Source organism: Epinephelus moara, chromosome 11 (assembly GCF_006386435.1).
Source record: "Epinephelus moara isolate mb chromosome 11, YSFRI_EMoa_1.0, whole genome shotgun sequence".
NCBI lineage: Eukaryota > Metazoa > Chordata > Actinopteri > Perciformes > Serranidae > Epinephelus > Epinephelus moara.
In genome coordinates this window covers 875507-891669 of record NC_065516.1, presented here as the reverse complement: position 1 = coordinate 891669, position 16163 = coordinate 875507, and the positions used below count along the sequence as shown (strand labels likewise).

Sequence of the window (16163 nt, the reverse complement as noted above, 5' to 3'; positions counted from 1 at the left end):
CACACACACACACACACACAAACACACGGAAAACCGGACATTATCATCAGTTTATAAAAACCCCCCGGACGCCCCAAACGGGACGTGAAAAGTGGACATGTCTGGGCAAAAGAGGACGTTTGGTCAGCCTAAGCAACACCTAATGGCGAAAGTCCCCCTACAACAGCCCTACGGCAACTCTGGAGGGACGCACTACTTCGCATACAGAAGTAGGCCAAGCCCTTTGAATTACATTTGATTTGTTTAAAAATTGCAAACTATTGACTGATTGATAGCTGTAATGCTAATTTAGCCATGTTGAATCCCATTCATTTATGCTAACAACATTAGCAATAAGAACTGCCAGCGGTTCAAATGAACATGTAAGTCTTTAGTTTTCACTGCCTACCCTCCCTCTCATTTCAGGAGTGCCTCTTCCCTGTGGTCTGTGTGCATCTCACTTGGGTGTTGACAAGTACTTTAATTGAAAAGTAGCTTGCTAAAAACTTCATGAAAAGTCGCTAATCTCTTCTCTCTAATTTCCTCTCTCCTCTCTGTGCACATAAGTTATACAGTATTTTAATAGAGCTGAATTCTTAATTAAGTTTTCCTCATTCACATATTTTCTGTTTCTGCTGTCAGACGATGGAACAAGTGTGAAATACTGAGTGAAATGTGGCCCAGTAAAGCGGCTTTCACACAGAACGCGATTTTCACCACGCCCACCGTGGGGTAGGGCGCAGAGTAAGCGGAGAGCAAGGTGCACAAGCGCGCATTGTGCACATATTTGGCGCAAGTTGCTAAGTGACCGAAAAGTATTCCGGTTCCGGTCTGACGCCCCGGATTTCATCATGTATCTGTCCCTGCTTCAACGAAAAGCCCTGGCTTTAGTTCTTCTTCTTCTTCTTCTTCTGGGGAGGAGGAGGAGGCGAGCAGCAGCAGCAAGAAGGGTATGGGTCCATGAAATCCTCATGGCAAGACAGGATTTGGGGGAGTACAGGTTCGTTCAGGAGCTACAGCTCCATGATGACCGCTTCCAGGTCTACTTCAGGCACAGAGCGACACAGCCATAATTATTTTCTCCTCCATCTTGCTGTTCCCTAATTATTTTCACCTCAATCTTGCTGTTGATCTGAATTTTTCCGCCAATTTCTTTTCACACTCCACCACATTCTCAGCTATTGGACGCGCTGAGGTGTCGTCACAGCGCAATGCGGTCAAATTAAAAAATTTTCAATTCGAGCGCAGACTGGCGGTGCGCTCTTGCGCTGTGCTAGCACATACACAATGAATGGGTTCGTTGGTGGAGGTCTGCGCTTTGCGCGCTCTATGTGTAACGCCAGGGCCACACTGGACGCGTTAGTGCCGCGGAAGGCGCTTGACTGTCCACACAGGCAGCGCATTTCGCCTGCGCTCTCCGTGCCGGTTAAACATCGACTTCACTCGTCTGTTCCCGTCAGTACTCGTTTTTTCACTTCAACAAGTCATTTTAAACATGGGTAAGTCCATATTTTCATCGTTTTTTATAACGTAATAAGTTAATGACAATTTGTCATTGCATGTCCATGTATTGGGCGTTTGTCAAGAAGCATTACAGGCAAGCACAACAAGAAACAACATGCAAACTAGTCCATGAGGCATGAGTTCAAAGAAGGGGTTTTATTTTGAAGTCCTCATTTAGACCCCTTGGTGCTAGGGTGTCGAGTGTGTATATCCAGTATAACTCTCTCCTCAAAAGTAGAGAGTCCACATCTCCTCCCCTGCGAGGAACTTTTATAGATTCAATTCCAGTGTATTTCAAAGAGGATACACTGTGGCACAGCGTTGCCAGGTGTACGATAATTATCGTATTTGTACGATAATTTGGCCCTCTGTACGATGTACGATCAATAATCCCAAAAAAGGCCAAATCTACGATAATTTGACCATTTCATGAATGTGTGGTTGTAATCAGTATGCCGGAGTGTTTTTTTGTGAGCCCTGAAGGCATCTGTTCCCATGTGACATGTTTCCAGCCAATCGCACTTTGCTTTGCATAAGATACAGGTGACGTTTGTCTCTGAACAATGAGCACGATTGGCTGAATGGTCAGCTGTACCCGCCCCACGAGGCGCTAGGACCCATCAGGAAGTCAAGCAAGAATGAGATTCAAAACAGAAGAAGAAGAGGAAAACCAGAAGCAAGGAAAATGGAAAAAAAAAGTAAACACTACAGTGACTATATTTAAGCAATATCACACGAGAGGGAGTGATGTTGTAATGTATATCGTCACGGCTGTGATTCGGCCATAGGCACTCGGCCTGCAAAGACAATTACAGCCGTGACAATATACAGTACAACATCACGAGCTCGAGTGTGATATTGCTTGCATACAACAGGTCAACAACAGCTTAAACAGCAATGCTGACTAAGGAAATGTAACAAAAGGTGATGAAATAAATTATTTAAGTATGTTACGTAGCTCCGCGAAAACAAACATTTCCCCCAGTCCGTTGCCAGGCAACGCAGCACACACGCCAGGGACTCACAAGCTACTTTGTATTTACCTTGATCTGCAACTGTGTAACTTCGTCCAGTTCGGCTGATGAAACGTTGGCAAACCTGGATGTTGGCACGGCCGGATTCAGCTTCCACTCTCTCTCATCCTCATCAGTACCTCATCAGATGATCATTGATAATTCCTGACCGTGTTCGCTTAATTTTTGCTCCTCTCCAGTTTGTCGAGGTTAGCTGATGTTACACAGACACACCTGGAGGTCTGCACAGAAGAGTCCTGGCTTTCCTTTTCCTCGTCCTCTCCTGACGACCATTCATAATTTAATTCAAATGTAATTTTGGGGAAAATATCCATCTTCTTGGTGTAACGCTATAGTGTCAGTTTTCGTCAATGTAGCGAGTGTGACAGCTGGTTAATTAACGGTTGTATTTATATTTATAACACCTGTGAGTGGAGTGATTTTACTGTTACATGTCCCAGTGATGTTATACTCTATATCAGCACTCACGGAATGCCTCTCGTCCAATCAAATTACTTGGTCGAAACTAACTGTTGTATAATTGCCTTTAGCGCATCAGTAGGATTGTTATTTTGGTTATGACGGATGTACGATAATTTTCCTCAAAATACGATAATTTTGAGTCTCTGGTACGATAATCCTACATTTCCCACTTGGCAATGCTGCTGTGGCAAGCTAGTGTAAAGTGGACCGCAACAGGACTGGATGGGTCATTGTTTCGGATTGCACATCTGTGTTCAGTGATCCTGGTTTTTTAAGGTGTTGTTGTTTTGCCAATGTAGGCTAGGCCACAGGGGCACTGTAACATGTAAATGACATCTCTTGTTTTGCAGGAGATGATGCTGTTGATGTGAAATCTCTTTCCAGAGTGAGGGTGGTTGAAAGTATGTGTTTTGTATGTAGAATTACATTATTGACAGTTTCCACATCTATAATTCCCCGGTCTGATTTAAGACAGAAAGTGTGAGGCGACAGGAGGAGGTCGGTCTTCTCTCACCAGCATGTTGCGGAGGTTGGGGGGTCTTTTATAGATCACACGTGGGACATTGTTGAAACATTCTTTTAAAGAAGGGTCAGAATAGAGGATGTGCCAGTGGAGTTTGATGATTCCTTAGATTTCCCTTCCCACCGGTGAGTATTGAATGCAGCATGATATTTTTGTTTCAGATGTTTTGTTTTTTCGTGTGTTAAGGCATTCGTTTTGGGAAGTCCTGTGAAATCTTGTAGCCCGATGGTGATCCATTCTTCTTTGTACCCCCTCTGTCTGAAGCGGTCCTGTAAGATAACTGATTGCTCCTGGAAATCCACCTCATCACTACAGATTCGTCTGATGCGATTAAATTGTGAAATAGGAAGGTTCTTCTTTAGAGAGATGGGGTGGTAGGATTCACCATGCAGTAAAGAATTTTTATCTGTGCTATTACGATATAGGTTAGTTTTCAACACATCCCCTTCCCTCTCCACCAAAATGTCTAAGAAGTTCATTTTATTAGGATCCATCTCCATAGAGAATTTCAAATGTTTGTTTTTATTGTTCATAAACACATGAAAATCCCTCAGTTGTGTCTCTGTGCCAGTCCAAATGAAAAAGATATCATCCAGGTATTGTCGCCAGTGGGATATGTGGTGTAAAAAGGGATTCAGTTCGGAGTTAAAAATCACCTCATTTCGAAATGTCCCACGTACAGAGAGGCGAAACTCAGTGACATTTTTGACCCCATCGCCACCCCGGACACCTGCAGGAAGAAGTCAGCACCAAACAAAAAATAGTTAGAAGTGAGTACACATTCTATTAAAACCAAAACACAGCTCAGTGGCCTAGTGGTAGAGTGTCCGGCCTGAGACTGGGAGGTCGTGGGTTCGATCCCTGGCCGGGTCATACCAAAGACTATAAAAATGGGACCCATTGCCTCCCTGCTTGGCACTCAGCATCAGGGGTTGGAATTGGGGGGTTAGATCACCACGTGATTCCCGAGCGCGGCACCGCTGCTGCTCACCGCTCCCTCGGGATGGGTCAAATGCGGAGAACAAATTTCACACACTCAGGTGTGTGACAATCAGTGGAACTTTACCTTTACCTTTACTCTGTGTACTAGGACTGGGTACAGTCTCCCTGGAGGTGTATGTACTAAAGATCTTAGGTAAGGTGTAGAACACTGGGGTGATGGGAAAATCCACCTTCATAAATGGGTGTTCTGATTTGCTTATGTCCCCATTTACCAAGAGATGATCCAGCAGCTCATGTACTCTTTTCAAAGGGTACTATAGGATTTTGTTCCAGTTTTCTGTAGAATTTTGAATTGCTGAGTTGATTGTGGATCTCTTTGTCATATGCTTCCCGGTCCAGAATCACAATGGCTCCTCCCTTATCTGCTGCTTGTGTAACCAAAGATTCATCTTTCTTAATGGTTTTTAGTTCTTTCCACTGTTGTTTTGAAAGGTTATTTCTTACTTTGTATTGTTTGCCTTTATTTAGTATAGTTGACGCATCCCTTTCCACCAGTCTACAGTTCATATCCAGAGATGGATTTCTATATTTTGGGGGGGTGAAATATCATTTACCTCTGAAGCGGGTCCGAGGTGGTTCTATGTGTGATACAGCAAGTGGTTCCGAGTCGTTTTGGTCCGTTATGCTTGTGTCCCCCATGGTCTGGGGAGGGGGAGGGACCTCCTGAAAATGGGTGACGGAGGGAACATTGGTGTTAGTAGGCTCGTGTGTGAGAGTGGACCCAGAGCGGCCACTAAAGAACTCTCTTAGCCTCAAGGAGCGAAAAAATTTTTGCATGTCAATGTAAGTGGTGAACTCATTACACTGGGCTGTGGGCACAAATGATAGACCTTTTGAAAGAGCGGTTAAGCATGTATTTGAGAGGGACTTACTGGACAAGTTGACGATGTTTATGGTTGAATCCGGGTCGCATTGCGGGTCCAATACGGCTCCCTTTGCGGTTTTCCTCTTCTCCTGCCGGCATTTCCTCTTCTGCAGTCTTGAGGAGCTTCTTCTAAAAAAGTCTGTCCATGTTCAGGAGGTTGGCTGGAGTCGGAGTCCCGGGAGGAGAAAGATGAATGTAGCGTCTCGTTGTGTCTCCTGTGCCGCGGACGTCTGTATCTATTTCCGGAATGCTCTGTATTTTGTGTCAGCCTCCATTTGTATACAGCGCCCCCTTCGTAGTCCGCGTAGGGCACTGTGTACAAATGGAGACTGACACAAAATACAGAGTTCCAGTTCCCTGGCCAGAACGGCTTTGCTGGGTCCCGTCTCCATTGGCAAGTGACCATGGCAATTGCAAAGCCGTTCGGGCCAGGGAACTGGAGAAGCAAGTCTTACCAGCAGAGATCATCCCTGAGCCATCTGCTACCATCATCGATGGGATGAGTCTGGTTCAGAAGATGAAGGGCAATGAGCAGACCTTCTCTCAACTTGCAGACTCGGTTCTGAATCAAATCCTACATGAAGGAGCCATGAGGAGGAGGAGGCCAGAGGATTGATGTAGTCTTCGATGTATATAGGGAGGAATCAATCAAGAATGCAGAGAGAGAATCGAGGGGGGGACCACAGGAATACAGTTCTGAAACATTGCACCAGGTCACCGGATTCAGCAATGGAGAAGGTTTCTTGGGAGCTCGGCCAACAAGACAAACCTCATAAGGTTCTTGGTGGCTGAGTTGAAGACACCCAAGCTGAGACACAAGCTGAATGACAAGCAGCTGTACATCGCTAGTGAGGAAAGCTGCTTGCACATCACCAAGGTTCACTGGGCAGAGGTTGAGGGCCTGCAGTCAAACCAAGAGGAGGCTGACACAAGAATCATTTTGCATGCAGCCCATGCTGCAAAGGAAGGCTACAGTGCTGTTGTAGTAGCAGCTGATGACACTGACGTGCTGGTGCTCTGCCTGGCATTCTTTGCTGATATCTCCTGTCCCTTATTCCAGAAAAAAATGGAACAAAGAACCGGGTTAGGTATCTTGATATCACCAAGCTACGTCAGGGGCTGGGAGACGGTGTCTGTAATTGCCATGCATGCATTCACCGGATGCAATACTGTAAGTGCCTTCGCAGGCCGTGGTAAGCTCCAAGCCTTGAAGCTTATCACAAGATCAGAGCATTTCCAAGAAGTGTTCCTTGAGCTGGGAAGTATCCCCTGACCTGTTCAAGAGGCTGCAAGCATTCACATGTAAACTGTACTCAGCATCTGCGACGACAGAGGACATCAACACAGCCCGCTACCAACTTTTCTGCGCGCGGCGTGGGGAGCTTGAATCTAGCCAGCTACCACCATGCGAGGACTGCCTCTTTATGCATGCTATGCGTGCCAACTACCAGGCTGGCATCTGGAGAGGTAGTCTCCAGCAACAGCTGCAAGTCCCAAGCCCAATTGAACATGGCTGGGCCAGAAATGATGATGGTCAGCTCACCCTGGAATGGATGTGGGGATATCCAGCCCCTGAGGCAGTGCTGCAGCTGCTGTCCTGCAACTGCAGTCGTAATGGCGAGCAATGGCTTGAAATGTACCAACCTGTGCAAGTTGCAAACATGTGACAATCAACCCCAAGAGGATGACCTTGACATGATGATCACAGATTAATGCTGAACGATTTGAGAAAAATGTGTGATTGCGATTTTGGTGGACAAAATCGCGATAATAAGTATAATAAATAGACCTAAATGGTATCACGAGTCTTCTTGCTTGATTCAGTGTTTCCCCTACCATTATATTAGGGGGGCCCTGGCCTAACCTGACATAGTTATTTCATATGGACAGTGTGTAAATTTCATTTCATTTTTATTGGATCTCCATTAGCAGCAGCACATAAATACAGTTATATTAGCAACACATTCCGAGTCTCATATAAACATAAACACATACTAATCTAATCACATACATATAATCACACACATACTCACAACACCAAAACAAAAGACATACAAAAAAATATACAAAATCAAATCGAAATTAGAATTAGATGCAAAGGAAGACAATATTTCCTACAGTAACATACAAAATATTCAAAAATAATATCACACATAAACAGAGGCACGGCAAGAAAACAGGCAAGTAGTATATTAAATTAAATTACTGCTGCTGCAACATTTGTAAATACTGTTTAAGCAGGAATTTATACCTCTCCATTGAATTTTCTTGGATGATATAAAATGGTAACGAATTCCATTTAACTATTGCTCTATATAGAACCGATTTTTGCATAACACTTGTTTTAATTTTTGGCAAAATGAACCTCCCCTCTGTAGCATGTCGTGTTAAATGATCATGATGACTAATATGAGATCCAAAATAATGATACGAAACAGAAGGAGACCTTGTTACAATGACATTCTTTAGTAAATTTAACAAAACAAAAGAGATTTTCCGATCGATAGTTAACCAACCAAGTCTATTGTGCATATATATTATATTCATTCTGTAAGAACACTGTAAAACAAAACGAGCTAGCTTATTTTGATCAACCTGTAATTTATTCCGAGTTATTGAAGCACTCGACCATATAATGAAACAGTAATCCAGCTGTGATAGAACTAGGGCATTCACAACCTGTTTGGCGACATCTAGTGGCATAACTTTTAAGGCCCTGCGTGCAACTGAGAGAGCCCATTTTACTCACGATATTGTTAATATGTTTAGTCCATGTTAATTGCTGGTCTATTATACCTAAGAGTTTAGTCTGTTGAACTTGTTCTATGGGAGTGTTATAAATTTCTAAATCCAAAATAGGGTTATTTCTCAACATAAATTTCGATCCTATAATAAGAGACTTGGTTTTGTCTACATTTAATACAAGTTTATTGTCAGATACCCATCCTGCCGCCAACTCTAAATTATGTTTTAAGATATTATTTAAAGTTACTATCGATGAATCCGCTGCATAGATTGTACAATCATCTGCATAAATAGCAGTTCTGGCTCTATTAATAAATAGCAGTTCTGGCTCTATTAAAAACAAAAGGAAGATCATTAACAAAAATTGAAAACAATAAGGGCCCTAAACAACTCCCTTGAGGTACACCACACTCAACATCTTTCACATTTGACAGACTTCCATTAAAAAAGACAGTTTGACTCCTATTAGTCAAATAACTCTTCATTAATGTTAATGCTGACAAAGTAAAGCCATACTGTCTCAGTTTTTCTAATAATAAATGATGATCTATTACATCAAATGCAGCACTAAAATCAAGTAGTACTACACCCACTAATTTTCCATTGTCAATATCTATGTGCCATTCATCTGTCATTTGAGTTAACGCTGTACACGTGGAGTGACCAGGTCTATAGGCATGTTGAAAGTTTGTGTTCAAATTATTGATATCAAAATAACTTTGTATCTGATCAAAAATAATCCTTTCCATAACTTTACTTAGTGCAAGCAAAAGGCTGATAGGATGGCTATTTGCACCAGAAAAAACACCACAATTAAATTGGCAGCCATAGAGAGAAATTTAACATCCAAATTATCCACACCAGGTGGTCTTTCCTTACATTTATCAAGGAGCCCAACAACCTCATTAACTGTAACTTTTCTAATATTAAATTCACAATTTTGACCTCTCATTAACTTCTTGATTAATGATGTTGAATTATTATCATTTACACAATTCATTTTCCTCCTCAAGTTACTGACCTTAACATGAAAATAATCATTAAAGTAGTTAGCTATATTCACAGGCTTAGTTATAAATTTCCCGTCTACTTCAATATAAGCAAGGCTTGATGTGGGCCTGCGACCCATTATTCCATTCACTACGCTCCATAGTTTTTTCTTGTCATTCTTCACATAATTTATTTTAGTTTCATAATATAAATGCCTTTTCTTTTTGTTAGAGGCTGTAACATAATTTCTTAATTTCTTATAAATTTGCCAGTCTGACTGAAGACCTGATTTAACCGCTACTTTTTTTGCATCTCTTTGTTTCATTAAATTTCTTAATTCAGCATTCAGCCAGGGTGATTGTTTACTTCTGACATTATATTTTCTTAAAGGTGCATGTTCCTCCAATACTTGCAAAAATAATATATTGAAACCTTCAAGAGCTTCATCAGGATCCTGCTTTGTGTATGCAGATTCCCAACATAAATTTGAAACATCTTCTAAAAATGCCTCACAACAAAAAGACTTCATTGATCTTTTGAAAACCAACTTAGGACCCGCCTTTGGAACCTTGTTTTTCTGACATATGCAATTAGATTGTGATCACTATACCCCACTGGAATAGATAACACTTTAGAACATAAATGACTGAAATTAGTGAACACAAGATCGATGCAGGTGGCTGTTACAGACCCATCACTTTTCAAACACACCCTTGTAGGTTTATCAACAAGTTGTACTAAATTACAAGCATTGGTTATAGCCAATAGTTTATCTTTAAGTGGACATTTGGCCATATTCCAGTTAATATTCAAGTCACCTAAAACATGAATTTCATAGTCAAGATCACATACTTTATTAAACATTTTACATATTTCATCCAAATAATTCAATTGCGCATTAGGTGGTCTGTAGCAGCAACCTATCAACAGAGGTCTCAGATTAGGTAAATTAACTTGAATCCAAAGTACCTCAATGTCAGTTGGCATTATTTTAGCAGGTATATGACACTGAACATAGGCCCCAATACCACCCCCAAATGCATTTCTATCCCTCCTAAATAAAGTATATCCCTGAATATTAACAACAGAATCATTTATTGTATCATCCAAATGGTTTCAGACACTGCCAGCACATGAACACCTTCAGACAATATCTCATTAACATCGGTAACTTTATTCCTAAGACTACATACATTGATATGTGCCATTTTCAGGCCTTTACTCGGTAGACTATTCAAACACATTTTTACTGCAATTCATTATTTCCTTCCCCTGCATCTGAAAACTTAAATTGAACATGTAACACATGACACATACACATACACATACCATTCTAACCATGCACACAAAAAAAAACACACAAAGAAATCAGAACCCTATTGAGAGACCCTCTATTGTAGCCTAATATAATTCCAAAAACTGGGAATAAGATAGAGACAAAAAACAGACAGAAATAGTAGAACACAACATTCACAGCTCTATATTGTAGGCTACTCTTAAATTAACCACTGTAAACACTTCATTTAAATGACCATCAACAGACTGCTGTTACGCACAGTCAAACAGCTTCTCACACAGCAGCGCAGCACGACACTGTACACACACTCAGTTGGAGCGGAGCCTGTGTTGCGTTCAGGCATTGTCACTCGTACTCGTACTCGTCGTCCTCAGCAAAGAAGCCCAGACAGTCCTCTCCCCAGCCACTTCCGTCAGCTCTTCTGCGGGAACCCCGAGGCGTTCCCAGGCCAGCCGGGTGATGTAATCCCTCCAGCGTGTCCTGGGGTGGCCCCGAGGTCTCCTCCCGGTTGGACATGCCGAAACACCTCCCAAGGGAGGCGTCCGGAAGGCATCCTTACCAGATGCCCGAACCACCTCAACTGGCTCCTCTCGATGTGGAGGAGCAGCGGCTCTACTCCGAGTCCCTCCCGGATGTCTGAGCTCCTCACCCTATCCCTAAGGCTGAGCCCAGCCACCCTGCGGAGGAAACTCATTTCGGCCGCTTGCACTCGCGATCTCATTCTTTCGGTCACTACCCAGAGCTCGTGACCATAGGTGAGGATTGGAACGTAGATCGACCGGTAAATCGAGAGCTTCGCTTTCTGGCTAAGCTCCCTCTTCACCACAACGGACCGGTTAAGCGCCTGCATCACTGCTGACGCCGCCCCAATCCGCCTGTCAATCTCCCGCTCCATCCTACCCTCACTCGTGAACAAGATCCCGAGATACTTAAACTCCTCCACCTGAGGAAGGACCTCCCCCCTGACCTGGAGTGGGCAATCCACCCTTTTCCGGCTGAGGACCATGGCCTCAGACTTGGAGGTGCTGATTCTCATCCCAGCCGCTTCACACTCGGCTGCGAACCGCCCCAGCGAGAGCTGGAGGTCACTGTTCGATGGAGCTAGGAAGACCACGTCATCCGCAAAAAGCAGGGACGAGATCCTCCCGTCACCGAACCTGACACCCTCCACCACTCGGCTGCGCCTAGAAATTCTGTCCATAAAAGTTATGAACAGAACCGGTGACAAAGGGCAGCCCTGGCGGAGTCCAACCCTCACCGGGAACAGGTCCGACTTACTGCCAGCCACGCGAACCAGACTCATGCTCCTTTGGTACAGGGACTGGATGGCCCTTAGCAAGGGGCCACCAACCCCATACTCCCGGAGCACCCCCCACAGGATGCCCCTGGGGACACGGTCGTAAGCCTTCTCCAAATCCACAAAACACATGTGGACTGGTTGGGCAAACTCCCATGCCCCCTCCAGCACCCTGGCGAGGGTAAAGAGCTGGTCCACGGTTCCGCGTCCGGGACGAAAACCACATTGCTCCTCCTCAATCCGAGGTTCAACTATCGACCGGACCCTCTTCTCCAGCACCCTGGAGTAGACCTTACCGGGTAGGCTGAGGAGTGTGATCCCCCTGTAGTTGGAACACACCCTCTGGTCCCCTTTCTTGAAAATGGGGACCACCACCCCGGTCTGCCACTCCAGAGGCACTGCCCCCGATGTCCACGCAATGTTGCAGAGGCGTGTCAGCCAGGACAGCCCTACAACATCCAGAGCCTTGAGATATCCAGGGTGAATCTCATCCACCCCCGGGGCTCCGCTGCCTCGGAGTTGCTTCACTACCTCAGCGACTTCTGCCCCAGAAATTGGACGACCCAGCCCAGAGACCCCCGGCTCTGTTTCCTCACTGGAATACGTGTTGGTGGGATTGAGGAGCTCCTCAAAGTATTCCTTCCACCGCCTGACAATATCCCCAGTTGACGTCAGCAGCTCCCCACCCCCACTGTAAACAGTGTGAGCAAGTTGCCGCCTTCCCCCCCTGAGGCGCCGGATGGTTTGCCAGAACCTCTTTGGAGCCGATCGATAGTCTTTCTCCATGGCCTCACCGAACTCCTCCCACGCCCGAGTTTTTGCCTCCACGACTGCTGCTGCTGCGCTCCGCTTGGCCCGCCAGTACCCGTCAGCTGCTTCCAGAGACCCACAGACCAACCACGCCCTGTAGGCCTCCTTCTTCAGCCTGACGGCCGCGACTGGCCCCAGCAGCCTTGCGGCCACAGCTCGCATCCGCCGCCTCGACAATGGCAGAGCGGAACAAGGCCCATTCGGACTCAATGTCCCCCTCTGCCCTTGGGATGCGGTCAAAGCTCTCCTGGAGGTGGGAGTTGAAGATCATCTGGACACGTTCTTCTGCCAGGCGTTCCCAGCAGACCTTCAGTGTTCGTTTGGGCCTGCCAGGTCTGCGCGGCGTCCTCCCCTGCCACCTGATCCAACTCACCACCAGGTGGTGATCAGTTGACAGCTCTGCTCCTCTCTTCACCCGAGTGTCCAGAACATATGGCCGCAGGTTAAATGATACGACTACAAAGTCAATCATTGACCTGCGACCTAGGCTGTCCTGGTGCCACGTGCACTGATGGACATCCTTATGCTTGAACATGGTGTTAGTTATGGCCAAACTGCGACCCGCACAGAAGTCCAATAACTGAACACTACTTGGGTTCAGATCGGGCAGGCCGTTCCTCCCAGTCACGCCCCTCCAGGTCCTGCTGTCATTGCCCACGTGAGCGTTGAAGTCCCCCAGCAGAACAATGGAGTCCCCGGTCGGGGCACTGTCCAGCACCCGTCCCAGGGACTCCAGAAAGGGCGGATACTCTGAACTGTTGTTCGGCGCATAAGCGCAGACAACAGTCAGGACCTGTTCCCCAACCCAAAGGCGCAGGGAAGCAACCCTTTTGTCTACCGGGGTGAACCCCAACGTACAGGCAGAGAGTCTGGGGGCTATCAGAAAGCCCACCCCGGCCCTCCGCCTCTCACCCGGAGCAACTCCAGCAAAGGAGAGAGTCCAACCCCTCTCAAGGACTTGGGTTCCAGCGCCGGAACTATGTGTTGAGGTGAGGCCGACTATATCTAGCCGGTAGCGCTCAACCTCTTCCACAAGCTCCGGCTTCTTCCCCGCCAGAGAGGTGACATTCCATGTCCCAAGAGCCAACTTCTGTAGTCGAGGATCGGACCGCCAAGGCCCCCGCCTTGGTCTGCTGCCCAATCCACATAGCACCGATCCCTTCTGGATCCCTCTGCGGGTGGTGGGCCTGCAGGGGGATGAGCCCATGTAGCCGGTTCGGGCTGGGCCCGGCCGGACCCCATGGGCGAAGGCCCGGCCTCCAGGCACTCGCCCACGGGCCCCAACCCCAGGCCTGGCTCCAGGGCGGGGCCCCGGTAACCCTCCGGGCCTGGTACACGTGTCCTTGCTTTTGTCCATCATGAAGGGTCTTTTGAACTGTTCTTCGTCAGACCCTTCGCCCAGAACCAATCTGCCATGGGAAACCCTACCAGGGGCAAAATGCCCCCGACAGCATAGCTCCTAGGGTCATTAGGGCACTCAAACTCCTCCACCACGATAAGGTGACGGTTCTCGGAGGAGCGACGGTTCTCGGAGGAGGACATTGTCACATACTGGAATTTGTCATTTATGTGGTGTTGTCACGTAAATGACAAATTCCAGTACGTGCATAGACAATTGCACAACACAGCAGCATGTCAGGTGGGCCGAACCCGAGCATCATATAGTCATATAGTTTGTTACGGAGTCCGTGATTTCCCTGTGTCTCTTTGAGGTCTTGTCGTATGGCGTGACACTTACACATGTTTGTGTAATTGTGCTTTGTTGTTGTTTTATGAGGCTCTGGCAGCTTTCATTTGTCTCTTTGTCTCCATTCTCTGAACCCATCGGCTGTATTCGGCGTCTGACTTCCAGCAGACGGTGATACAGCTTCTAGGGGCAGACCCCCGATTTTTTGGCATTCCGGTTTGATTTAGGCGGAGGAGGCGAATTTCCGTTTCCGACTTCCGTTTATATATTAGTAAATATGCTGAACCATTGCGATGGATTCAGAGTTTGCAGTGATGCCAATTATGTTCCGCCTCGTTAGTTCATCGCACGGACCGTTTAACCTGGCAACAACTGCAGCCGGCTCAAACATGATTGAACAATATCACGCGGACTACAAACAGTCTACAACCGGAAACCAGGGCTCTTGCGCTCCTCTTCCGGAGGCAAGATCTCCGGGGTTTGCCTACAGACATTCTGTATAAAGAGACTACTTTGTCTCTAACATTACTTGGCTTGGCTTTCTCTTGCATGCATTCTTCGTACTTTCCTCTGTGTTGTCTCGATTGTTGATATAGATTGGTCGTGTTGCCGCGGGACGTGGCGACTTTACCTCGTAAAGTTTTACACAGCACGTCTTTCTGTTCAACGTCGCCGTACCTTAACTCAAAGTATCGCCATATAACAGACGTTTGGGTTTTTTTCCGCCACCAACTCAGCCTGTTCATTGTTGTGCTCATGCTCTTCTACAGCGGCTATGTTGGTCACTGCTGCACGCCGGGTGGTCACATGACCATATGTGCTGCATACACCAGGATAGCTTGTGGGCATAATGTCGACAAACTCTGCACACTGCAGGAGAGGCAGTCACGTTCACAGGCACACACGCTAATATTTATTCACATTAAATTGCAAATCGCAGCCTTTTATGCGGTTATGTAATCGCACAACCTGAAATCGCGATTGCGATTAGATTAATCGTGCAGCACTATCACATCATAATCTATTTTTTCTAGTTTGTTGTTCAAATGATTGCTTCAAAAGTAAAAAGTGTTGATTTGTTTCATGAGTATGTTATCATTTTCCTTAAATTCAGAAACATCAATCTTGCAGGTGAATCATATGGTTATTATTACCATAGGCAAAGGGATCTTGATATGAATAAACCTTTCATGTTTTATGGACATTCCGCCTGAAACACCATACACATATAAAAATGAGTATATCTCCAGAACTATAAGGGCTACATCCATAAAATTACCTAATTACTCTGGTGTGAATAGATACAGAACAGAAAAATTAAAATGTAATTTCCGCCTATGCAGAATTTTAAAAAAGAAGGTTGTAGCAGCCTCATATTTTATCTGGGTAGCCAATTTTACCATTTTTTCAGTTCTTCAATATCTTAAGAATATGTTGGATTGATTTAGGCAGCATGAGTAGTCAACAAGTAGTCAACAAACACCATAGCACCAAATAGGCACCATACACAGTCAATGGGTTTCCGCAATAGGGGTCCATATGTTCAATGATAACCATCACTAAGCTACCAGTCTGCAATGGCTATCATGCCAATAAATAATGTAGACATAGGAAAAAGAAAATAGCAACAAGAATTTGCCCACCTCTTATATTATAATCAGTGGTCTGGCTCATGGACTATGTGGAAACTGTCAACAATGTAATTCTACATACAATTCAATTCAATTCAATTCAATTTTATTTATAAAGCCCAATATCACAAATCACAATTTGCCTCACAGGGCTTTACAGCATACGACATCCCTCTGTCCTTATGACCCTCGCAGCGGATAAGGAAAAAGAAGAAGAAGAGCAACTGAGGAGGGATCCCTCTTCCAGGATGGACAGACGTGCAATAGATGTCGTACAGAACAGATCAGCATAATAAATTAACAGTAATCCGTATGACACAATGAGACAGAGAGAGAGA

The 16163-nt window shown here is 45.4% G+C and overlaps 1 protein-coding gene across 5 annotated transcripts in view; it reads left to right on the top strand.

Annotated features, from left to right (window-relative positions):
- xylb (xylulokinase homolog (H. influenzae)) overlaps positions 1 to 16163 on the top strand; it is a 192981-nt gene that overhangs the window by 7208 nt on the left and 169610 nt on the right. The window lies entirely within an intron of this gene.